This window comes from Chlamydotis macqueenii, chromosome Z (assembly GCF_036417535.1).
Source record: "Chlamydotis macqueenii isolate bChlMac1 chromosome Z, bChlMac1.mat, whole genome shotgun sequence".
In the NCBI taxonomy this organism is placed as follows: Eukaryota; Metazoa; Chordata; class Aves; order Otidiformes; family Otididae; genus Chlamydotis; species Chlamydotis macqueenii.
This window is the reverse complement of record NC_141593.1, coordinates 77894378-77908348: the sequence shown is the minus strand read 5'-3', so window position 1 is coordinate 77908348 and position 13971 is coordinate 77894378.

The window sequence follows — 13971 nt, the reverse complement described above, 5'->3', positions numbered from 1 at the left end:
AGAACCAAGATACAAGTCATATTGACTTTTTCAGTCCTATTTTATGAGTGAAGGAAACAGCTGTGTTTAAATACTGAAATTATGTGTGGTTAAGTTCAGATATATGTGCTTCATGAAAACTTTTTAATAGCATAAACTCCCTAAATTTTTTAGTAATATGACAGAGGTCTCCAGACACAAAACAACTATCATGTAAGACATGAAAATACTGTTTTTCTGCATAAATTATCCTGTATATTTGTTGGCAAGATAAATTATTTTGTGGAATAGTTAAAATCAGGAGTTAACCTCCCTCTGGTCATAAGGTCAGGTATTAAACACAAGATAAAGCAGTTGTTAAATGCTAAGTAATGAAGGGGAAAGGCCGAACAGAAGCTGTCAGAGGTATTATGTACTGGATGCTAGTTACACATTTTAGCAAAACTACGGGTTAACAGAAATATCTCTAGTAGAAATAGGGTAGTTTGTTAGTGTCTTAGTTTAATTTCACTATTGTAGAAGTCTGTCTTTCATAACAATAATTTAGGTTGCCATATATATGACAGGTACTTTTTTTTTTTGCAAAGTGAGTATTCTGCAATGTAAAGATATGTTACAAATATATAAGAATAGAGAACAGTATTAAAAATAACATGGGCATCCTCAACCAGAAAAAAGAAATGTTAGTATGTGAAACATCTGTGTTTAACAAAATGAAAAGCTAAAAACCTAGAAATTAAAGAATGCAGAGAGTGTTTGTTTAGAAGAATTCATTCAATTTAAGAAGATGCTTTCTTTGCTTCCAAGGAGCCCACATAAGTCGCTGGAAAGTGAGATAGAGTAGTAAGAGGGTTTGTCCTGTGAAAACAGTTACAGTGCTGTTGTAGACTTGGATAGTGTAAGGATACTTGTGGGAGAAGGTTTTTAGGACAAGTAGTATTTTTTATTATTTTATTATGGATATAGTTGTTAAAACCAGCCAAGCTTCCAAATATGCAAGCTTTCTTTAAGTTATGAAATTGATGGAGTTATTTTTGCAGGTAGATACAAACTGAAAAGAGTTTTTGTAAGGGATAATTCAAAGGACACTTTTTATTTCTTCTACTCTTTTTTTTTTTTTTTTTTTTTTTGGAGTGGATCAGTTCACAGATCCAGTTCACCATGTAGTTTCCCAAAAACTTAGGCTGTCCCACAGAAAGGTGTGGAGCAGTTGTAAAAATAATAAAGTGGAAACGGAGGTACAGAATTACTGCTTTCTTTGGCAGCAGAATCAGTTTATTTTGGCAAAAAGAGCTTGTCCAATTACAGCTTTAGTGCTGAATACATAAATATTATTTGGGATTAGGGCATGAGAAAATTATTACACGAGACAAATCAAATTCTTGCCCAAGTCCCAGATTTCTACTATCTAGTGTGTTTATCAGTTTTAGTTCCTAGGATTATCCTTGGTGATATCCAAGGTAAGATGTTACTGTGGTAGATGTTACAATATTTTGCAATTTTATAAGCAGATTTCAATTTATCATGATATATTATAAATAAAAGGATAAAATAATTGGGGATTTCTTTTTATACTGTAATATCTTTATGTCCAAAAGTCTTTCTGATGTTCCACTGTGAGCTTTGTCTTTTGTCTTTCTATGTTAATGCATTAACATAGTAACAATTAACATATGCAGTTAGACTTTCTGTTCTCAGAATATCTTGAATGGATATAATATGATTTTTGCATTTGTTTGAAACCTGAAAGAGGGCCTGTGCATCCAAATTTGCCCTGTTAGCTCCAATTGTATCATTTGGTTTACTATTAGGATTGTAGGGAGAAATAACACTACTTTACTCTTACACAGCATCATATTCTTAAATCATCATGACTACAAAAGTGCTATAGGAACATCTTTGCGGCGTTCCTGCTTATTAGACAAGGTAGTCATTTTAAAGTACGGTAGTATCAAAGCAATGTGAAAAGTTTGGCATATAGATTTTTTTTATAGATTGAATGTTACTGATAAAAACAGGTTGATCATAGCTGTAGCTGGATGTGCAGAGTGACAAAATGACAATTTTGGAAATGTACCTAGGAAAATTTATTTTCAGCTTATGAGGAATATTTCAAAAAGTGGTCCTCCATATAAATGATTCCTTATGGATGTGTAGTCTCATTTGTATGTACAAAAACATGTTTCACAAGCTGAAATGAATGTCTGACAGTAATATTTTACCCTGACAGATTTTCTTTTCATTTATCTCAAAGCACTTTGCAGCATTAATTAAGTCTCACAGAAGTCCATATAAAATAGGAAGATGGAAGATTTATTATATGGAATCTGTTTTAGAGACTTCACGAGAATACACCACTTGCATAGTGAGTAAGAGCTACTTTGCATTATTTATTTTGTCTTGATGTCTTTCTCTAAAATGGAGTATGTAAAGCTCCTTATTTATTATCACAGACGCTGAGACGCATTTGGTTTATAATTACAGTAAGCAGTGTTGTAATTACTTGCATTTTCAACTATCTCATTGTAAAAGTCATTGCTTGGTTGCTAAGACTTGTGTTTGAAGGAGCTTTTTGGTGTATAGGAATATCTGGGAGCGCTGGAGTCACCATATTTACTTTAAACTTACGTGCAGGTGCAATGCTCAATTTAAATAGGTAGTAAAAGCCAAAAATACCCTTAATTTTTCTGCCCCATTTATGCTTATTTTTTATATAGTTTAACGTGGGATTTTAAAATAAAATTCCTTTTTTTTTTTTTTTCGCAAAGAGATTTGAAGTCCTCTTATTGGTTTCTCCAGCATCGGGGCAGTATGTGGTTGACAATACAGGAGGGGAAAAAAAGGCCCCTTAAAACGCAGTCCTTCTAGTGTACCTGTGACGTACACAATTTCCACAGTTGTCAGACTGTTTTCTACCAGTCTCCTCCTTTACGTTTCTTTAGTTATGGACAAGCATGTTTAATATATTTGTATTTCTGGAATAGTTTAAAAAATTATTTTAGATAAATTGAGCCATTATGATCACCTTTCTCACTGTAGAAGTCTTTTGTTTAAGTATAATGTGCAAATGGGAGGTTAGTCCTGTTACTGTTTCAGTTTTTTCACATTTATAAATTTTTCCATTGGTAGTTTCTAGCTGTGTAATTTCAGAGCAATGCACATTGAGTGTTGCCTTGACTGAGCAAAGTACTGAATGAAATACTTCCATGTATCTTTGTTTAAAAAAAATAATTTGAGAATGTGGTTTCTGTTACTTAATCTTGGAGAGAAATGCTGTGGTATGGAACTTATTGTAGCAAAATCAATGTATCAACAGGGAATTAGTTGCTTCCAAAACCAGGATAGATACTGTGAACATTTCCTAGAGAATGTTCTTTACAGTAGGCTAAAATTTGTGATATATTTTCCTTATGGAAAAGCCAGTTAAGAGTCCATAAATGCTGTTGAGTTTTGAAGGTGGTGGTTAGCTTGTCTAGGAAGTTTGGTTTTTTTTTTTTGATATCTGAAAGACCAAATTATATTTCAACTACCAGGTTGCTACTAAGATACTAAGTTTCTATAATTTCCATGAAAAGAGGTGACCATGTGTAGGAAAAAAATTCAGGAGCATTTGCCTAGTATGCTAAGTAATTTTATTTTATTTTATTTTTAGTCATGATAGCCATGTGCTCTGGGTGATTATCCGGGGAGTTTGTCAGGAAAACGAACATTAGCCTTTCAGTAGTGTGTGAGGGAAATGCGCATGGACTTGGCAGGGTGATCCCTTTGAGCCTAACAAGAAGGGATGGATCGTGCCAAGGCACAAGGGGTTACAAAAAACAGTGGCTGAAGCAAGTGCAGCAGCTTGCAGTGGGATTGTGTGTTGAAAGGCATATGAAGAGTACCATGTTAGTGTGGACTGTTTGTCCTGAGGTCTTTGGGGATTTGATTTTGTTCTAGGTGTTCTTCTCCTCTCCTTTGTTTTTTTTTTTCTTTTTCTATATTTTCTTCTCCTAGTAAAGGCAGAATAGGAAAAAAGGAGAGGCTAAACTGTTGTAAGCTTTGAAAACGTGTGATTTTCTTGTTACTCAAAATTTTGCTGGCTGCTGAGTTTATTCCACAATATGTGATTTAAATAATCACCTGCCAAAGCAGAATACATGTGTTCACCTGATGTGAAAGTAATAGGATTTAAAAGAGCGTGAAGAAATGGAGAAGTTCATGGGTGAAGTTGGAAAGGATGTTGTAGTATCCACCCTCATCGTGAAAACCGTTATACTGTAAGCCTTACGGAAGGAGCATGGCCTGCTGAGAAGAGACGATCTAATCCTTTAGCTATTACACACCCTCCAGCCAATGCTGTTATGCTTACGCACTGAGACTGATTCTTGCATCAGGACTGCTGAAGGATAGAGGACGCAGGTGGTCAAGAGTTGGAAACTGTTAGACAGGTAGCTGAGAGGACTGGGACTGCTTGGAAACTTGGCTACTACAAAGGTAGCAGACTTAATAAGATGTCTAGGTTGCTCAGATATGGAGCGGGAGTTTGGCAGTCACACACCATGTTGGTGCTGATGTCACAAGGAAGAAGATCAGCAGCTGGGAGACTAAACTTGGGCTGCTAGGCAGGAGTCTGACTGACCAGGATCTTTATGATAGTGGTATTTGAAATACTGCTTGTGGTCTCTCTGGGTCCTGGGAGGCTCTGGTGTTGTAATGCATAGATAGGATAACAGTGTAGAGAGGAGGCGTTAAGGCTGTTGGTTTTCATAGAGGGACTGCCGTGCAGACATATTCTAGAGGTAGAACATCTAGGGAGTGACATGCCAACTGAAGTGCCATTTCCTTCAACCTTAGTTCACGTCTAAGTCTAGATTGATATTGCTGCATAATGTTTCAGGAAATAAGGAAATAGAGAGCTACAGTTAATTTGAAGGGGAAGTCTGAAAAGCCCAGTTGCTCACAGGTGCATTGTCACTTGCTATTGATCGGTCTATTTCTGTGAGAAGACTGCATTTCAAAAGAAATACAGCAGTTAAAGGGAAATGAAGGTGTAAGGAGGAAGGTGTTTTTTGTACTTTTTAAAAAAACCAAACCTATTAATGGTCAAATTGCATTTCTGTATAACATACTGAATGAGTGCAGTTGTACCTCTATTTACTGTTGTTTTAGGTGCTTTCATGGTACACTTTCAGGACTGTCATTTAGTGTCATTTTTCAGAAACTTATAGTTAGTCATAAGCAATAGCTCGCTGTGTTATTAACTTTCTCTGTCTAATAGCAGTAGATTGTTCAGCTGTTAAGCAAGTATTGTTCTCATTTTTCTTATTTATTTGCCATCAGACTATAAATTCACTTGTGACAGTCTATGCAAAACAGCTTTTAACTGTATCTTTTACAACAAGGATGCCTGCCGGTGAAATTACTTCTGACTTACTTTGATTAAGGAACAGTAGCTGGTGTTTCTAAAATCCATTCTGAGATACCTTAAGCAGGCCTGTCAGTGTTGACAGGAGGTGAAATTATGTAATTTTAATTCTGACATCGCTGAGAATGTAAAAATAATTTTATATCTTAGTTTTCAGAGCTCAAAGCCAGACCTTCCATCAGAGCCATGTTCTACTAACAGATATTCTCTTGTTCTGCAACCTTTTTTTGAGGAAGGAGTTTAGTGAACCGGTCTGCTCTGCCTATGGGCAATTGAAACTCTTCTGACAGCTTGCTGAAATATGCTTTGATTCCGTGACAGCGATGAAACTGATTGGGCTGTGTGCTTATGGTTACCTCTGTACTCACAGGCCTTAAGAGAACAAGGCTTTGTACTTGATAAGATGCATGCTTTATTAGCTTTATGTAGCAAGGTTTTGGTAGTGGGGGGCTGCAGGACTAGACCCTGAAATAGCAAGCTTGTTTTATGAAAATGTAAATTTGCCTTCCTTGCCTCAGAATACTTGAACTTGACTCTCTTAACAATCCATTTGGCTCCTCTCAGGTCACCTGACAGAGGATCCAGGAATGTTCTCCCGGACAAGACTATTTGCACTCATGAGACTGTGGCTTTAGTCAGAATAGGAGAGATGGGGCAGCTTGAAAGTAAGACAGAGTGCCAGTCCAGCAGGAAAAGACAATGACGACACAAAGTGTGTTTTGGTTTCCTTTGACAAATCTGGCCTGATTGCAGGTAGAAGCAGGGTTATGATTCTAGACAGCAGGTCTCTTTCCCCCTAACCTTCCCCAAGTTGGAAGCCAGTAATTTCTCCCAGTCTGTATGCTTTTGAACCAGCATACAGACTGTCACGGTCTGATTTCGGGTGGGAGGAAGGCCCCCTTGCGTTCTAGACTACCTCAGACAAGTCTGGGAGGCTAGGGGCGGCTGGACCAACCTCACATACACTGGAGTGTGGTTTTGTTCGTATTGGGAACAGAATTAAGACTGAAAGCGGAGTCAAGTGCCAGGTAACTTTATTAACCCGACAAGAAGTTTGTAAATGGAAGAGAAAAGAGAGAAAGAAAGGAAAGAGGGAAAAGAGTTTCAGTTGCAATAGCTACCACCACAGAGCTGCGGCGTCCCGACAGTCCAGTTCACTTGGTGGTGGAACGATCTGTCCAGTGTTGTCCTTTTGATGTTGATTCCATGGATGTGTATTCTGTCAATGTGTATTCCCCTTTTATATTCGTGTACTTATTGTCTTCCAAGAGCTGGTTTTCCTAGCTGCACCCCTCACCTGGCGGTGATATGTATGCCCATCACCGAGTGATATGCATGCCCATTATCGTCTCTGGGTGCATACCGGGGCTTAGGGCTAAATTTCTCAGAATCAGCTCTGCATTCAGGTTCACAGGACAACAGGAGTTGGCTTGCAAGATAATGGGAAGCCAATGCTCGGGTGGTGGTTTGATGTTTCGACAATGTTGAGACAAATACTCGACACAGTCTTTTACACAGACAAAGTATGAATTTAGGTGCAAGTAGAAACTGAAGCTTGAGCTTTCATGACTGTATAGAAATAATAATGTCGGAGTATCAGGTACTAAGGGTGTATCCAGTACCTTGTACGAGGTCTTCTTAGAACCTGGAACTCCGAAATTGGTATTCAGAGCTTTACTTGAACATTTTTAAAGATCTTTTTTATGAGCTTAATATTTGTCCCTGAGATTAAAAAAAAATACTCTTACGTGTCTGAAATTCATCTTGAGTGGCCTTACTGTCATTTTTAATCTTCTGTGGCTCCAGACTTTATCACGTGTTTGATGTGTTTATCAAACACCCTGAAAAATTTCCATTGCTCAAAAGGTAACTTTTTCTCACATCTCGTCTTTGTCTTATTTTGTGTCTTGAAGAGATGTGTGTAAAGTTTCTCTGAAGAAACTTGTCACTGAGGCCTAGATGTCTCCTTTAAAATAATTCATTTTGTAAATGGCAATTCAATACATTTTATATAAGGGAATTGTTACCAACTAGACATGGGGATAGCAGTGGATTTTTTTTCTAGTGCACATACTCAGTTGCTTCACGGAATTTCATTTCACAGTTGGAAACTTGACTCCTCACTAGAATTGTATGATACTGCCAATTTTTGCTTTGACTGTTTAAGTGTTACAAACTTTGAGATAATAGAGCATATTTAATCCATCTTAAGGGTGTCTTGTTACTGTAAAGAAACTGATTCTTGTCTGTGAAAATAAACGGACTGAAATCCTGGAAATCTGAAACAGAAAAGCCTCATTTTCCTGTAGGTACGCAGGTTGACTCAAAGATTATTTATGCCTCATCTTAATCAGAATGTAAGATGAATAATGTTGTGTTCTTATTTAAAAATACACAGAACGAGAAGGTTGATGGTCCTTTATACTCACCTGTTTCCTGGTATTCTGGTAGCACACAGCACACCTAAGAGCTAAACAGGTTCTCCTATGGTTCCTCAGAGTGAGGAGCAGGGCCAAGGCAGCTGAGGCATGGGCTTTTGCAGTGAATGCTTTGCTGGCTTTTGCTTTGATAGGGCAAGCACGTGGCTTAGTAGCTATTGCTGAATCTCGCTTCAATTCTACTGTTAAGCTTTTCAGGTAAATATGATGCATGGGAAGAAACATTCAAGGTTAGTTTTGTCTGCTAGTAGGACTACAGGACAGAAATACAAAGCTTCTATAAGAAGCACAGTTTTCCCACAGTTGTTTTTTACTTATGTGCATGATGTCATACACGAGCTTAACTTCTCATACAAAACATTTTTATTGCCAATAGCACTTTCTCCTAGATTGTATCTAAAGTGTGAGAATTGCACATGTAGAATAAGAATGTAGAAAATTATTGTCTCTTCAGATTGAGGGTGTGAGCCACAAGTTCATCCCAGTTCTTGTCCCCGCTCTGTATTTCTGAGATTTCTTTCCTGTGGAAACTGCTTGCAAGTCATATGACCAGAGTCAAGAGATGTTCTAGCATTTGCTCTTTTTCCCCAAATCTGAAGTCTCTTTCTAGTCCTGTCTTAGCAGACTCCTTGGGGCCATTAAGAGTGTCTTAAACTGCAGTACTCAGTTTCCTCTCTTGAGTATTGATCCATAGACAGTGATTTTGGGGTGAAAGCAGGAAGGAAGCAGAGCACTTGGGCTGGGGGCAAATACATCAAGGAAGGATATTTGGAAAAAGATACATGACAAAGTGAATGGAATTATAGGAGATTGGATGATGCATATCCATGAGATCAACAGTGTCAGCTTGTGTTCTGTGCTACCGCTCAAGCTTGGATTCAGCTAGGCTCTTTGGTGTACAAATGCATAGTACTGTGTAGTACTGAAATATATGCTGAAGTGCTTCCCAAACTGAGATTGGTCTTACAAGTGAGCCCATGTTTGGATCTGATGCATCTGGTTTGGTGTCTAAATAAAAGGATGATAGTAATACATTGTTCTGTTATCAAAGTCACCAAAAGGTGTGTGAATAAGGAAGTATTTATTAAATGTCCTGTGATTAGAAGGGACAATATAATATACATTTTCGGTTTTTATTTACTGTGTTTCGTGTGTTGTTTATTCTTTTGCCTCCTGCTGAGCGTAATATATGTGTTGAGAACATAAATATTTTTCACATCTGTCACTTTCTTCTTTTAGTAAAGCATTTAAACAGTAAGCCAATGCCCTGAATGTAGCGTGGAGGCGTACTTGTGTTGGTGATACATGTGATGATGCTAATGTATATTTAAACAATAGTTTGTAGGTTTTTTTGGTTTTTTTTTTTTGTCAGAATATTTTTCTGCAAGTCTTTGTCCTCTTGGAATCTTGGTCTGCTAACCATTCTTAACAGTCCTACCATTCTCTGCAATTCTGCCTTTCTCATTTTTCATGGCTGTAGTTTATGGACTTTCTCATAGCATTTTCTGACAATTTAGCATTTTTATTTTTATTTTTTTTTTTAAGAAGCTTGAGCCGAGATTACATAACTGTTCTCTCAGAACTAGGCTGGGTTCAAGTTGGCTGATCACTGAAGATTACATAGCCCCATGCTTTAAAGGAAGACTCCCTTGCTCAGGAGTCCAGTAGTGATCTCAGCCTTAGGGAGCTTTCCTTAAGAGGTGGCTTCATTCCACATAAAGCGCAAATATGAAGCAGTTTTCAGTTCATGCTTGAATTTTTGGCAAGCATAAAGAGTTGAGTTTGTAAGACAAAGTCTGTATCTGAATTTTATCTGTGATTTAGATTTGAAGGGGTCAGCAGCGTCTGCTGTCTGTATGAATTTATACTCTTCGATCAACAAGACAAATGAGCTTATTGTTTTTCTTAATCTTGTGCCTGTAGCTGTATGATCTTTGGAGTGAGTCTTGTCAAGTCTCAGACTGAGTGGTGCAGAGATTATTCCAGACTTGGCCACAAGACTGCTACAGAAAACACAAGTGCAGAGACTGTTCTGCTGATGTTTAGTGCCTTTCTTTGTTGTTCCTGCTATGAATTATTCCTTCCCCTGAGTAAAAACTGCCCTCAGCAATGTGTTCTAATGATTCTCTTTTTCAGATAAATTGTAAATAAATACATTTTTTAAAAAGATAATCCCATGACAGTTTTTCTAAGCAATATGCCATGGTTTCTGGCTAGATTTCTGTTTGCCTGCAGACATTTATAACCTTTTTAATTTAACTACAAAGACTTAACTTACAGTATGTGAGAAGATAATGAATTGTTCTTGTTTCTAGTCACTGGATCTCATTCTAGAGGAGCAGAAAAAGTCAATCCTTTGCTGGTGTGCATGTAAACAAACAGAAAACCTATATGTGCTATTTGGTATGGTGCAAGGGCTCTATTAACATACTTTTGATAATCATGGTATTCTGATTGCAAAGCTGCGTTCTGGTTATTTAGTATATTTAGTCCTTCCCATCAGGACTTCCAGAGGTGTAGCTACTTAATGAGGAAGGCCATGCATGATAGTGATTGACGTGATACTGTAGTTATCATGAGTTCTGCTGTGTAGGACTGTGAGTCACTATAGTGGCATACAAAATAAATGAAGAAATACGTACAAATACGTAACAAATAAATAGCTTTTTTTTCTTACCACTTATATAGTCTTGTTGTCTCAGAACTTTGTGCTACAGTAGAAAGTGATGAGCACTGGGAAGCATAGAGTCTTTATGCAGTGCTGTGTAGAGAGTTAGAGCTCACAGAACTAATCTAAAATGTAAAAATGCCACAAACTTTTAAAATAACAATTTTGCATTGATTTCAGTAGAACCAGAATTGTTAGGAAATTTGACTTGTCAGCCATTCCAGGAGTTTGTAGATCCTTCTTTGTAGTTAGGTAGCAATATCTGAGACTCTGCTTTCAGTTTCAGCCCTGGAACTGACCATCCTGTATTTAGAGATTGGTATATCAGAGTCATCCTATCTAGATGAGGAGTAACCTCTACACTTTTTTCCAAACTTGCAGTAATTGAGGAAGCTTTACGAGCTGGCTGGAACTGGAACTAGAGAAATTTCCTGGGAAAATGACTGAAATAATTCATGAATACTTTCCTGCTGGTAAGTTTTTTTTTTTATTGTTTGAAATTAAATTGTGTGTCAATATTTTAGATAGTATATACCAGAGAATCTCAAAATGAGCCGTCTGTGCCCTTGCTTTACCTTTTAGGGAAGAAATGGAAAATGAATGTTACATCACAGGAAGTCATTTAGTTTGACTTAGTTCCATTTTAATTCAAATGAGTCAAGATTTTTATGGTCTGTAAAAATAACTCTGCTTTACAGCTATGTCAACCAGTAGAGAAAAGACTTTAACCAGGACCTATAATGCCTACAGAGATGCATGTAGAAGGATCCTTGTGGTTATAACCTCAGAGCTACACTGAGAGCAGCAGCTGATGGCAGAGCATTTACACAGCTGTACTCCCCTGTGAAGTAGCGCTAAGTGTCTTGCAACATTAAGATTCTCAGGGTTTGGGTTTGTTTTTAAAATCAAACACCAAAACTTTAAGGGTGGTGTAAATAGTTTAAAGAGAAACATCTTAACACAGTGAACGAGAGACTGAAATGTAAGCCTGGAAGGGTAAAGTAAATCACTGTAGAATTGCAGTTTTGGGGCTGAACCGTATACGTTATTTTTTTCTGTTTAAAAACAGGGACAAAATGTTGTCTACTTCTCCGGAAAAATGTGAACTCCTAGGTAGCAGAAAGAGTTCTAAAAGTAAGACAGTGCATTTTCCTCCTGTTCCTCTGGGTGTTAGATAAAAGTGGAGGAAATCTAATGTCTAGAAGAGATGTAAATTAAAAGTGAAAAAAAAAAAAGTTACTCTGTGCTTCAGTTCAGTAGAAGAATTGTTTGAAGAAAGATAAAATACAGAACTCTAATACAGAATAGAAGGCAAAATAGTGTAAAACAAGAATACTTGATAGCAAATTCAGAGAGAGATTCTAGAGCTTGTAAGATGAGAAGCCTGTCTGTGGCCTTGTATCTTACTTTGACAGTTCTATCCGGTGAAAGCAGATACAGAAAACTGACCTGCTCTCATGGAGGGTAGATATAAATGACTAATAAATGTGAGAGGCAGTGCATGTTTATTTGAAAGTTCCTATACAAATTACTTAATATTAGGATAGAAGAGAAATTCAGAAGGAATTTTCTGAGCCTTCCACTATTTCCATTTTTGTCTTAATATGTGACTTGGAGTTAGGATAATCAGAAACAAATACAGAGCCTATATTATCTCTTAAAAAAAGTAATATGTATTTTTTTCCTTCTTCCCATAAAAGATGGACAATGTAGTGATTGTTTGCTTTCTGCACAGTGCTTATATCTTATTTTCTTAGCACTGAAGAGATGTGAGGAGTTCATTTCATCTGTCTTTGGAGAGATGAGTTTGAAACACTACCCATACTGAAAATGAACAGTTGTTATTTGAGTTATCGTTAGTCAGCACTGTTTTCTGTGGGTTTTGCTCCTAAGCCAGCTGCAAATAGGAACAAGGTAAGAGCCATGGATTAATATATATAATGTTAATTATTTTATTTGCACCAAGCCAAATTCTGTTAGTTTCTTCCGTTTCATAGGCTATGTATTTATTTGGAAAACAGACAGAAGAGGTCGGGTCTGTATGTGCAAATCATGATTCTCAAGTCACTTTCTCAAAAAGGAGGAAAAATCCAGCATGTGAGGTTGATCTTTATATAGTAATGTGTTTTAATATGTGCAGGAATTGGTATACGGTCTCTTCTATAGAGAAACCTGTCAGAATCCCCTCTGTTAGGCTGAATTACTTAGGAGAGGAGATTATAATAAATACCAGGTGTGATGGGTTCACTGATGTTCAGAGCTGCTCCAGTTTGCATATTCCCAGTGTTCACTCAGCTTGGGAAGCTGTTGCATCGCCATGGTGCTGAGCCAGAGCTGATGCTGCAGTACAAGCAGAAAGCATTGACACTTGTGACCATCAGCTGGAGCAGAGAATACAAATGAGTTTTAAGAGAGGCAAAGGGGGAGGTGAGGAATGAGTGAGGTGAATGTTAAAAATTTAAATAATACCTGTCAGCTAACTCAGTTGGACTGGAACAAGTTAGGAGATGCTGACACAAAAGGGATGCTAGAAAGTAGGTGGTCATGATGAGAAGATGGGGGAGGTAATCTCTCCAGCTGTTACAGCAGCAGCCAGAAAAAAAAAACTATACTGAAGGACCTCTGAAGGTCACTAATCTATCAAGAGCTAACTAGCTTGTAAATGGTGCTAACATTTCTATTGTATGTGCAAATGTTGAAAATGTCAATTACTACAATAAGCAGTGCAATTTACTTGTGCAAACTGATAAAACACAATAGGGAATATCCAGTTAATATAATGATTTAATTCAGCCATCTAATGAAAAGAAATTTTTCTGCTCAAGATTAGGAGTTGGATTAGATGCTTTCTTACACAGCAACAGAACAGTAATACTAAGTGCTATAAAAAAGGGTTTCTTAGGCAAAATGTAATTTAAATTGTAGTAGTTGTAGGTTTCCTTTAAATATTTTAGTACCTAATAAATATTCCAACAACAATGTAGGTGAATTTTAACAAAGTGTCTTGCTGGTACTACTCATGCTAATTTACAAGATTTATAGCAATTACCGTTCCTGAAAAGCTAAAAAATAGTGAGTTATTTTGTGAACACATAAAACAAGGCCTTTGAAAAGATTTAACAGGACTCTTAAAATGAAATATTTGGCTCAGATATAATTTGAACTGGATACAAAATTAAAGTGCACTGTCATTCCTGACATTCATAAAAATAAATTATTGTGTATTGTTTCCTTCTCTTTATTTCTGAATACAGATCAGTTTGAAAGAAACTAGATGCTTTCGTTCTCTTGTTTCTGAGGATGTTGGGAGATTGCTGTGTGCACATCCAAGTAACCAATTAACCCTGGAGTCAAAGAAGCTTGTCTCATAAGCTTATATATGGTAGAAAAGATAGATTAGATTCAATTTTTAATGGCATTTCCCTGTGTTTGCTAGGATATCAGATCTGCAATCATTTCAGCATGTATGATATATCTAG